At 37.8% G+C, this 12,082-nt stretch overlaps 1 protein-coding gene and 1 long non-coding RNA gene across 12 annotated transcripts in view; one reads left to right on the top strand and one right to left on the bottom strand.

The window, feature by feature from the left end:
- The window catches only part of LOC106616069 (myelin transcription factor 1), a 210,764-nt gene that overhangs the window by 161,529 nt on the left and 37,153 nt on the right, over positions 1 to 12,082 (top strand). The window contains exon 1 of one of the 11 annotated variants that reach the window (XM_070109914.1): positions 10,651 to 11,376. The exons of the other annotated variants lie outside the window; for them this stretch is intronic. The gene's annotated coding sequence lies outside the window, so the exon portion shown is untranslated. Of the gene's footprint in view, positions 1 to 10,650; positions 11,377 to 12,082 lie in introns of those variants that run through there. 11 annotated transcript variants of the gene reach the window in all.
- Positions 6,002 to 6,648, bottom strand: LOC118681437 (uncharacterized). The gene is made up of 2 exons (XR_004977161.2): positions 6,222 to 6,648; positions 6,002 to 6,157 (listed from the first exon to the last, which is right to left on the bottom strand). It is a non-coding gene; the product is annotated as an uncharacterized lncRNA (long non-coding RNA).

Below are 12,082 nucleotides of genomic sequence, written 5' to 3'. Positions count from 1 at the left end.
ATTTTAATTTTCATTCAGAGCACTTGCGTCTTCAGGCTCCATGTTTGCATACTGAAAACCGAACCCCGCCCACACTTTCTGCCTACTGACAGCGACACAGTCCTCCACTACACTCTTACCTCCGCTCCTCACTTCTCCCCGTCTTTTCATATATTTTTAAATAGCATTTCTTTTCTTGCCCTGCACTTAAGGACCTTGTCTTGCGGTTACTGGCGCACAGACAAAGCATCGCTGCAGCTCAAAACCACAGCTTCCCCTACCAGCTTCCACCGGCAGTAACTTGATTCAGTTTAATTCGCAGAAAGCGCGTCGCAGCCGAGTTGTCAAAAATCCATTTCGTCGCAGAACTCATTGTCAGGCAAGGATACTCTTATGCTTAAGCGCTTGGCTGGAAGACTGGAGGTGTTAGGAGTCAAGGTAGTAAGCCTGCTTTCCTCAACGCTTGCCACCTATATTTCCACCGACCTTTTCCCACCACCACCGCCACCACTGATGTCACCACAACCGTCGCTCATTCGAATTTTCGTGGTTTTAAATGAAAGTCCTCATGCCACGGGCTGTGCGTGGCTACACGCTACCAAACAAAGCTCGCCGCAGCACGCAAACCAGTCGGCTAAACCAGCCGCACAGCGACGCTTGTGTGTCTTGCGAGCCTTCGAATTTGGGTACCCACTCCACTCCCCAGCTACCGTTGGGAATTTAACCCATTCATCTTGTTCGCTAAAATCGCTGCTCGCGCCTCTTTGTTCTTGCTATTGCTGTTATTATTGTTGTTGTTTGCGCTGATGTTGTTGTCGAATACAGCACTGCTAAAGGATTACTCAATTAATTTAATTATGTGCTGTCAATCATGGCGCTGGGTGCGCCAGCCGCCGTAGCTCGCGCTTTCTGTCATCTGCTGAATACGACATTGGCCGTCTGCTTTACGCCACATTTCCAATCCCCACCCCGAATTGCAGAATACGTAAGCATAACCTGCTACTTCCGCACTCGTCTTCGGCCACCCGTTAATTGTGCCATCGCTTCTCTCCTCGCTCCCCGCTCTCCGCTTGCCGTTCTCTTTTGATGGTTTTTCAATTTTTGCTTCTCGTTTTCCTTCACCATTTCCATTTAGCATTCGAATTTTTTGTTGTTCTTTGTTTTGTGTGCGTACACGCAAAATGACTTTTCCTGCGGAGCTTTTCATTTGGCATGAATTTTCCATTTATCCCAAATGTTTACCCTGCCCTCACTGCACCTCACAACGCTGGTTGCTTCGTGGTTCTCAACATTTGCTGCACTGTTGTGACGTTCTTAGCTCGCAGCTATCGAACCCATTAAATTTTAGCAACTCAAGTTCGGTGTTTTGGTTTTTCATCTCAGATCAAGTGGTTTTCTTCGGTTGTGAGCTATATTCCAGTACTAACGGTATATACGTATATTATTTAAGTAAATTTATTTGTATATATTTGTATAGATTACTTCCTTTCTCAAATTTGAAGCTTACTGTTTCTACCTCACGGGTTCTGGGAGTAAGTACAACAAGTCTTCAAGCAACTATTGTTATATTCTCCCTCTGAAAAGATTGTGCCTATCAATTGGAGTACTTACCCAAGCACCTATAATATTAAAATAAGCAATCAAGAAAGCGTGGCATTCTCAGTCCTGCTAGTTTACTTCAGCTGGAACCTTTAATTGCCTTCAGTAATAATTTTTCTAAAATTTACCAATTTTAACGCGTTCGATTAACGATGAATGATTGTTGTAACAGTTTGTGATTCACAAACTTAAGGAATGCTTTATTAACACTTGATATTTACACTCGGTAACTTTCTTTGCTTCGGAAAGACTTAGGACTTGGTTTAATTTGCTAGAGAAACTATTTTTTTAGAAAGACGAAGACAATTAGATTGGCTTTACATCCAGCACAGAGAATTATAATTTCAGTTATCCTATTTCTTATGTTGTGGCTGCTTCAATTACCAAATTTCTCAATATAAATGCCAGGCTTTTTTAGGCTCATTACAGACTTGTCATTGATCTAAAATATATTGCACCGGCTCTTTATATTTAGTATTTAGCCTCAATGTATGAAATTTATGAATCTAAAATTATAAAGTATTACACAACCTCTACTCAATAACTAATTTTAAAATATTAAAAGATAAAGGTGCCATATTATTGACCATTTACATGTTTACAATATTCAAAATGTCAATTCTATGACTCTCTCTCTCTCTTGAACTAAGTTAGGTTCTCACCTAGTCTTAGGTTTGATCCTAAATCGATGAATTTTACTTGGACAAATATTCATTCTTTGTATTACCCATAAACTCCTAAAAGTGGATCATCAGATCCTCATAGATCGACGAAGCGTTTTGAGCTTACCACAAATTTTTTAAGGCCGTTAATATCAGTCCCAACAACTTCGCAAGGTTCGACAAAAGTGTTAATCACAGGCTGGCAAAAGCCGAGAGGAGGAGTGATAACTTGATTCCACCTCGTTTTCCTCCATACAGATTTGGCAAAGAGCGTTCCATAAAAATAGCCGCACCGCGTGTGAACCTGTTAGACAATCCAGTATCCAAGCGAAACACTTACAACTGCGGTGAGATTGACTTTGCTAAGAGCCAGTAGTTTCTGAGGGCCTCTAACGATTCACTTTGGGCCAAAAGAAGCGCAGTCGCTCACGTGCTGGTTGTTGACCAAATTGAGGGAAAGTTCCCGACAGAAGACTCCACCTCATACTTTCCCTCTTAACTTCGATCTATCTATAAAAAAGCTTACTGCATCTATTGAATAAAAATATATTAAAATAAAACATTTTTTTAGTTTATTTGACTTTTTATTCGCTGCAACTAATTGAATTCGTGTAAAGGTTGCCACCTGTTTTTATTTAAAATTTTTAAATTACATAAAACTGTAATAGTTTCCAAGAAAAAATTTATATAGAAAAAGACTTTTTTGTAGACCTGCCATCTGTTTAAATTTTTTTATAAGTTTTAAATTAAATTCTATAATAATAATTTCAACACATTAGGGTATGAAGAAAATTTCCATTTAATGTGCGTACAAAATTTTAATATTTTTAAGCGATTCATAATAAATATAAGTAGAGTCAGGTCTGACATTGTCACACTTGATTAGCATCGACTATATATTTTTCTATACGGCTGTAAATACATACATGCAATTATAGTACATATGTTACATATATAATATATACATATATATGTTTTGTATACTTGTGGCATCATTATTGCTGTGGTAATTTTAAGAAATACAAGAAATTCTTTTGCATTTTTATTTTCCCTCAAAAAACTTCATTTCCTTTCAAGGCGAACTCATACTACTAAATAGTAACAACAACTTCCGGTTGTCACATACACACAAGCACACACACACACACAATCGCCAATTCATCATTCGTCTTCATTTTGACGTCACTCACACCAATCCAAGCACTGCTGTTGAGTACGAGTGCGAGTACATCCTGCGGCTGTTGTGGTTAAAATTTTCGTTCGTACGAGTACTTTCCTCACTTCCACTCCACTTAAAGACATGTGTGTGAGTGAGTGTGACACACATTCATGCATTCATTAAATTTGGTTTCATTTGCTCAAACACTTGCGCGCACACACATATATACTCCTTTCTGTGCATGGTGATGTGTTCTCGTGTGGACTCCTTCTTGGCAGTGACGACTTTTCAATTCTGAGATTTGCTTACTTTGTGTGACTCGAGTTGTTTGGAATGGATTTTAATTATTTTAATTATTTCACAGCGTTTGAGAAGCTGACATTTGTACAATTTTTAGCATTTCAGTCCACGCTTATTTGCAGTGAGCGGTACAATATGTAAATAAGAGCTTCTTCTTGCTGTACTTTGTGCTATGCAGAGAGTCTGACACATTCATCTCATTTTGAAGAAAAACACACTTTTTTTAGCAAACTCTTTTTTTCATTATTCGTTATAAATGAGTGATGGAAGGCGATGCACTGATTGCAGTACAATTGGTATTTTTCAAAACAGGCCCCAGGCTCGGCAATTTATGTCCGACTGTCTATGTATATGTACACCAGTCCCTTAGTTTACGAGATATTGATCAAAAACCTTGCCAACGTCCTTTTCTCTTCAAGAAGCTACTCATTTGTCGGAACCACCGATATCGGAAAACTATAAGATATAGCTGTCATACATACTGATCGATAAAAATCATGTCATTGTATGAAAAACTTTCGCACAGATTTTTTTTCAAGGCAACGGTACAATCTCCTAACAAATTGGATTGGGCCACTATAGCATATGGCTGTCATAATGTCGATCAGTCCAAATCAAGTCCTTATACTCATATGCAAAACTTTTTTATGTGACGAAATATCTTGACTAAATTTGACATGAATTATTTTCCAGGACGATGCTATAACCTTTAAATACAATATTTTAGATCAAACCAGCATATAGCTGCCATACAGAATTACCGATAAAAATTAAGATAAAAATCTTCATAATAGATATATTTTTCCTTATAAGTAACCTTAATTCTACTTGAAGGTGGTTTATATCAAACAACGTGGCTAGAAAAAACTAACATAATGTTTTTCGTTGGATGTAAATTGTTGGTAATTGTTTTTCTAATCTGTATCTCCTGCGATCGGGTTACCACAGCGAAAGCGAATATGACCAAGCTATTATTTTAACCAACTTTTTACTATGACTACCTAAAACAAATACCTATTAATATCTGTTTTTCTGTTTTTACTCATTTTAAGCACTTCAACACTGGCAACAACGTATTTTTTCACGATTAGAAAACATCGAACGAACTACCTATTTAATAGGTTATACCATAGAATAAGTAACCCGAATTTTCATTATGGCGACGGCTTCCAACAGCTGTTTTTTTTAACATGTAGTTTTCAGTAAGGCAATACCTTTTTCGGAGTTGGTTTTTTTGACAGCTGTTATTTGATTTTGCAGTTGTTTGCCATTTCATAATAAATAAACTTCCTCCTGAACAACGTTTGCAAATCGTTCAAATTTATTACCAATTCGGTTCGGTTCGTGCGACGCATCACGGGCTGGGTCCAATATTCGGTCGACATAATCACCCAGCATGGATCGTTTCGCACCACGTTTACTTGAGTGAATAATGCGCATCCCCAGCTATTGCTGCTGTGGAGCAGAGTATCGAAGAATACCCGAATGAGTTCATCCGCTATCGCGTGCAATAATTGGAGCGTCCACTTTATGGTTTAAGAGAGGAAATCGGTCCACGTTTTTTCAATAATGAACCTCGCCATAAAGTTACAATCAAATGCGAACGCTATAGAACTTTGGTTCCAACAAGAATTACAGTCAACGAAACAATCAATTCGTTGAAGGGACCTTTTGGAGAGCGCATTCTCCCGCGGCGTGCGCCTCCAAGATCGTGCGATTTAGCACGTCTGGACTATTTGTGGGGTTATGTAAAGTCGCTTGTCTACGCAGATAAGTCCGACACGATTGACGCTTTGGGGCAAAAAGCGATAACTTTTTCAAATAATTTTTAAAATATATAGGCAAACCCTTATTTATAATAAAGCTAAATTCTTGGTCATAATATTAAATTTTATGAGTTTTACCTATTTATTTACCACATATCTAATAACAAAAACACCGTTAACTTTTCAAAATATTTACATGATATACCTTCAGTAGAAGGTATCAAACATACGCTCATTATACGATGGTCCTTCTCGGTCAACAATTTCTAACATAACTTCTTTTGTCTATCTTCTGAATAGCTTAATTTGCCGCTGGTGACTGTGGAAGCAGAGTGCAGACAGTGGAGGAGGTTCAGAAATACTACATATTGGATCCGAAGTTGATTTTCGCTAAATAAGTAAACTTTTCTTATAATAACGGTCCTTAAGATAAATGGCACAAGTTCCTTTTTAAACAATATGATTAATTCGAAAAGCACCAATAAGCCACATTTGTCTAACTAATTCCAAAAAAAATGCATTCAAAACACTTCAAATTCTCAACTTATCAGCTTTTAATCAATTATTTATTGTTTTTTTTATAGTGGTTTAAACATTGAAATTCCACATTACTTTACTCCACGTGGACAAACACAAATTGACTCGGAATTCTCCAGGCAAAAACACTTGCAACAAAACGGCGGCTCGGCAAACTGCAACGATGAGCAAATACAAATGCACTCAAGCAGCTTCTGAGCAAATAACTAAAAATTTTACTTGCAATCAGTGCAAAATGCTGTGCGCCCCAAAAAAATTCTAAATTTAACAATTCTAGAAAAAACATTAACAACAACAACACGTTAAGCTGCCGTGAGTGTGGCACTCGCAGAAAAGAGGGCATAGCGCCGCTTGAGAGCCGTCCAAACAGGTGAATGCAGATAACACTCGGCTCACATGTCAATTGCAGTGACCAACAAAAACAACAAAAACACACTATTAATCCGCAACCGAGCACGGACGCACAGAAGCGTAGTCTTTAGAAAGCTTGTATTTTGCTTGAGCGCTTCAAAAACTCAAAATCTCTTTCGGCTTTGCTTGGCGAAACTAACAGAACGACGACCGTCGACCAGCGACGAGTGGCAAAAACTAAAAATCAAAAGCCAAAATAACGGATGCGCTGCATAGAACGCACACACAACAACAACGATAAAAGACTAGGCAACAACAAATGATGAAGCAACAGCCAGCAGCGAGCCAACTAATCTGTACACACACACACACACATCCACACAAATATGAACAGAGCAGCGTAACTGCAAGCCCCCGCCCCCCCTTCGCGTACCACGCACAACGGAAAATTTCAAAACGCGGAAGCGAAGTGAACGCTGGTGAAATTTTAGAAAATGAAAAACCAAAAACGAGCAAAAATAAATGAAAATGAAGAAACTGCAAATCGAAAAAGCCGAAAAATTAGAAATATGTCGCAGAGCTGCTGGGAATTTACAGTTGAATGAAGGATAAGCGCGAGTGCGGCAGTGCATTTCGGCTTAACGCTGGGATAGTGCTGTCAGGATCACGAAAAACACAAAAACCAAAAGAAACACAAAAAGCAGGAAATCAACACTGAAATCCTGCCGCACTAATTCACATTACTTTCCTCCGTTGGGGTTGTCGTGTAGGGTAAACCGAAAGGCGGCAGTCTTTGGGCGCAATGCTTTGTATAACAGTTAAACGAACTGCGTGAAAACTGGGGTAATACCTTCCCCAGTTTGTATAAGTGTGAAGTTATTTAGTAAGCGAGAGCCAACACGTGTTCCATATTTTCTTCTTTGGTTTAGCGGCTCCTGTGTGTGTTGTTGTGAATGTGTTCTACTAAATGCTGGGGTAATTCGGAATTGATTTCGTTTAGAATGGTGTTGCGCTAGTCACAGTTTCATCAGCTGATAGTTAGGAGAAGCTGAAGAAAAAATATTCCAAATGTTATTTATTTTAAATGTTGTTTGCAACCCAATCCTAGCACTAGCTGTTATTTTTTAAATTTAATGAAAATGTATCTAAAAATTTCCTGCTGTTAAATAGCAGCGAAATATGTTTTGAAATACTTTCAAAACTAGAGCGAATTTTCTTGCCTTCATTAATAACTTTAAAATGTTCTCATTTGGTTTTAGGTTAAATACTTATACCCTCTGATCTATCAAATCGGAACCAGACTGGTACACATAAATATATCAATTAGTATGGCGGCTATTTGTTTACGATGTGGACAGTTTGTCTGGCGATTTTTACCATGGAAAAACGCTATCATTGAGAAAGTTGCAGAACTATTTTGTAGTGACTACTTTGTCACGAACACAAGTGTTTGAATGGCACAAAGCGTTCAGTGAAATCTACCCCCGGAAGGTAGTCGCCTTTAATGGTCCGAAGATTTTTTCTGTTAAGTGGCCAAGGCGAGGGTTGACACACGCCCTTATGGGACTATAAATTCAAATAGGAAGGCTTCTCAACCGACACCTACTACATCAACTTAATGATGACAGTATAGGAACGTACTCCGAGGCCTACCAGGGTTTTATGGGACGGATGCAATCTCGGCATTAACCCATCAGCCAATACTGCAGAATATTACTCCCACATATTCAGATGACTCAATACCTTGACCACCAGCTCAGGGTTCAACCAAATCCAAAAGCATCAGACTTGAAATCAAAGTCCGAGTCGAATCCGAGGTCAATGGTCATTAGGCGTTTTCACAGCCCGTGAAAGCCGCAGGTCATTTAGGAGGCAATCCAGCTTACATCCGAATATGCAACCTGGTCCGAGTCGAATCCGAGGTCAATGGTCGTTAGGCGTTTTCACAGCCCGTGAAAGCCGCAGGTCATTTAGGAGGCAATCCAGCTTACATCCGAATATGCAACCTACCTTATACGAAAATGTTACAAATGATAGAGCCTTTGACCTTATGTACCTAAATTTCAAAGAAACATAACGTTTAAGACTTTCGTTTGTATGTTTTGATCTATAAGCTACCCATTTTCAGTATTTACCACCCACCTTAGTTATAAGTGTATGAAAACCCCGAAATGCTTAATTGTGCTGGAGAATAGCAACGATTGACAAAGCTTTTAGTTAGTTAAATCGTATTATGGGCTCGATTTTCTAGCAGCTTGCGCTGGACTTAAGGTGTTGTTGTTGTAGCAGTAATGGTAGTCTACAAAGCTGTTTTGATAAAAGTTAAGTTAATTGTCATCGAAGTCATCTAATTGTATGCACAGGAAAGGAGCTGATTTGACAAGGTCGGACTATAGGAAAAGAGGAAAAGGGGTGTTAGATAAGTAGGCTTCAGTGAACAAAATATATGGAGGGATTTATCTGGATAATTTATTCTACTACAACGTCCACTCTGGACTAGGTTCTCATTATCTGGAAAGGAAACGAAGACAAAGTTAAGAGATGTCATTAATGGCGTTTAATGCCTGATGAAACTCTTTCGCTTCCGAAGTTTGGGTGATTAATAAGTATTTTTTTCTATCCATTCTACTCACTACCGTCTCAAAAGTTCTTCCTTATAGACAATATTTTCTTTAAAAATATTGTTCACCTTTCGACATTCAATACCAATTTAATTAGGTCAGCTGTAATCTGAGTAATGACACTGCATTATTTTCAAAATAATCTGAAGTACGACTACACTGTACATTGATTTAGTTTACGCGACCTCCACATTGCCTTAAGTGCCAACTCCTACTTTATCCCTCAAACTTTATTAGAGTTCCCGAAAAATGGCATAGGTCTGTTGGAATCTTTTTCTACAGAGGCAGTCATGGCTTAGGCAAAACTTCCCTTATATTTACAATTCCATTCACAACAAATTTTACCGATATAAAGACCATATATTATATTTTCTACACTAAACTATTCAACTGGTTGATATAAAGAGGCTTAACTAATAATAAAGTACAAAATCGAAATATAGTACCTCTTATCGTAACGGATACAACTCCGAAAAGTGTCACTACGACTACCACTCCACTCCGAAAACTGTGCTTCATGTGAAATCTTTTGTTTACATTTCGCCAACAAATGTGCATCAATTCCTTACAACCCGATACAGACAATGTGCTAAAGAGAGACAGCTACGCCAATAAAGCACAGCTGACAATGCCACGCTGTTTACTGTAATGTGTAGCATACTTCTAGGCAATTACCCCACTCAACTCAGCACAGCTGCGGCGAGCAATCACCACCAAACCAGCAAAGGGCTGAGGCAAACAACAAACGAGCATGGCATGCCAATACTGACGAAACGAAGAGGGCGCACGAACGACACAACGCCAACAAAAACGACTATCAAGCATACAATAATAACAACAACAACACAGCATGTTAGTATGCTAGCAGAGCACAAACAACGCACGAACGAATGCTATTGGGGTAGCAACAAAAACAAACGACGAAGTCAAGTCACAACACGCAAAGCCGACTGGGGAAATGTACGACGAATGTGGACGAAAGGACGTTAACGGTGCGCTGTGTGCGCGACATTCCAACAACAACAGCAAATTTTGGCTGCAATTTTCATTGCGTTCGCAAAGTTCGACAACTTTGGAAAACTCTGCTCGGGTAGTTTGATGCCAGTTAGCTGCGAACTTAGAACAGGTAGAGACGCGCGCGCTTTTGGAGTTTCCTTCGCGGTGAAATTTTCTAAACTCTGAACTGAAATTGAAATTGTGAGCTGAAAGTTGAAAGCTGCAAACTGCAATAAAAAATAAGACACACAAGTGGACATTCCTATACATATACATATATATAGATATAAATATATACATATGTGCATATATATGCGTGCATTTGAGTTGGTGTATTAGTTTGTATGTATGTGCGTGTGCATTTCGGACTGCCCAGCAGCGTGCAACACTAACTGGCGTATTCGGCAGGCGCTACAATTGACTTTCGCCCAAAACGCATTCTTCAGTCGGTCGTGTGCGTCGCGTATTGTACCCACACTAACGGTAAATGCAAAGTTTTGCCATCAAAAAATTTATTACAAAGCCAGTGTCTTTATGAATAACGCTAGACAGTCTGCGGAGTTCGCTAAAAAAGAAAGTACCGTTAGCAAATAAAAATAATAAAGTATCAAGTTATAAAAAACTTAAGTCGAAGACAAGAAAACAATAACAAACACAAACACAAACTAGTCGATGATATTATCATAAAAACTTTGGTGACCTCAACGTCGCGTGTGTTAAAAATTTTCAAAAATTACGCAGCCAGGCAGCTGTGCATTGTTATGTGTGTGCCTGTGCGTAGGCATTCAAACCGGAAGTAGGCAGTAAAAACCGTACGCTCATATAATTGATCAGCAGCTAACTGGTTCAATGATAAACGTCTCAAACAACGGAAAAAAATTTATTAAAAAGCGAAAAGCGGAGCGCGTAATTTTGCGTTGCGGCGCGAAAAACTTTCCGTTCGGTCGTTCGGCGAGTTTGGGAAAAGTTTCGACCGCGTCGACGTGTGTCTTGCACTTGGTATACTTGGAAAACTTTGCAGCCAACTTTTTAAAGTTCAGCCAAACAAAGTTTGTGCTTCGAGTTGCCAGCCTTTTCCGTTGTTTTTCGCCGTTATTGTGCGTAAAGTTGGCGGCCGCATAGTTTTTTAACAAAACGGTAGTGCAAGCGCGAAGTGTTGAAAATCAAAAATTATTTTACATAAAAAATTGTGCTGCTATAAGTGTATACTCGTATTGTTTAAAACAACAACAAAAACTAAATCAAGTGTAGTGTTTGTGCAAAAAATATTTTCAAAATAAAAATTTCAGCAAATAAAACTAAAAATTTTCAAAAATATTCTAAAATGCTGCTCATGTGATCCAACACCCATTTCAACGCAACAAAATTTTCGCTACGCAACACTTTCCAACACTAAAAGGCATTAGGTAAAGCAACTTCAATTTTATTAAGGCAAACAAACTTGAATATTTTTGCATACTTTTCCAATCCTCTTATTGCTCACCAGCCTGCAAAACAACGCAAATATATAAATTTAAAGCAATCCCAGCTGATGCTTGAAAATTCAATGCAACAAGAATCAAAAATATATATATATATATCTACTTACTATATAAATTTAAAATTTTTTTTGTGTTGAAAAAAAGAATTTCGAAAATATTTTGCAAAACTCATAAGCAATTTTAGTTGTTAAACACGTCTTTATTTATTTAGCACAAAATTTTTGAAAATTCAGATATTTATAAGAAAAAAAATATTTATATATAAAAGTTCTAAAAACAAAATATAGTGTTGCCTAAACTCTTTTAGATAATTCTTTTACAGTTACTATACAGCTTTATAATAAATATATTATATTAAGTTGATGATGATATTTACAGGGTATTTCAAACGCTTACTTTGGTAATATTAGTCTGTGTTTAAAGAGACACAGTAACTAGCTAAAGTTTAAAATTTTCAGCCTTTAACGCCATTGAAAATTGTTTTGTATTGAAATTATATTGGAGGTTGAAGAAGAAGTTGAAGAGACTTTATAATATTCGTGTTAGAAAATAACTTACGTTGAAAACACGTATTCTCCAAATAACAAAAACAGTATAAAAGCAAACAAACTAAATTTTATATTTCTCCGTT

Source organism: Bactrocera oleae, chromosome 5, assembly GCF_042242935.1.
Source record: "Bactrocera oleae isolate idBacOlea1 chromosome 5, idBacOlea1, whole genome shotgun sequence".
Taxonomy (NCBI): Eukaryota; Metazoa; Arthropoda; class Insecta; order Diptera; family Tephritidae; genus Bactrocera; species Bactrocera oleae.
The sequence above is the reverse complement of the archived record's forward strand: the minus strand, read 5'-3'. Positions and strand labels throughout refer to the sequence as shown.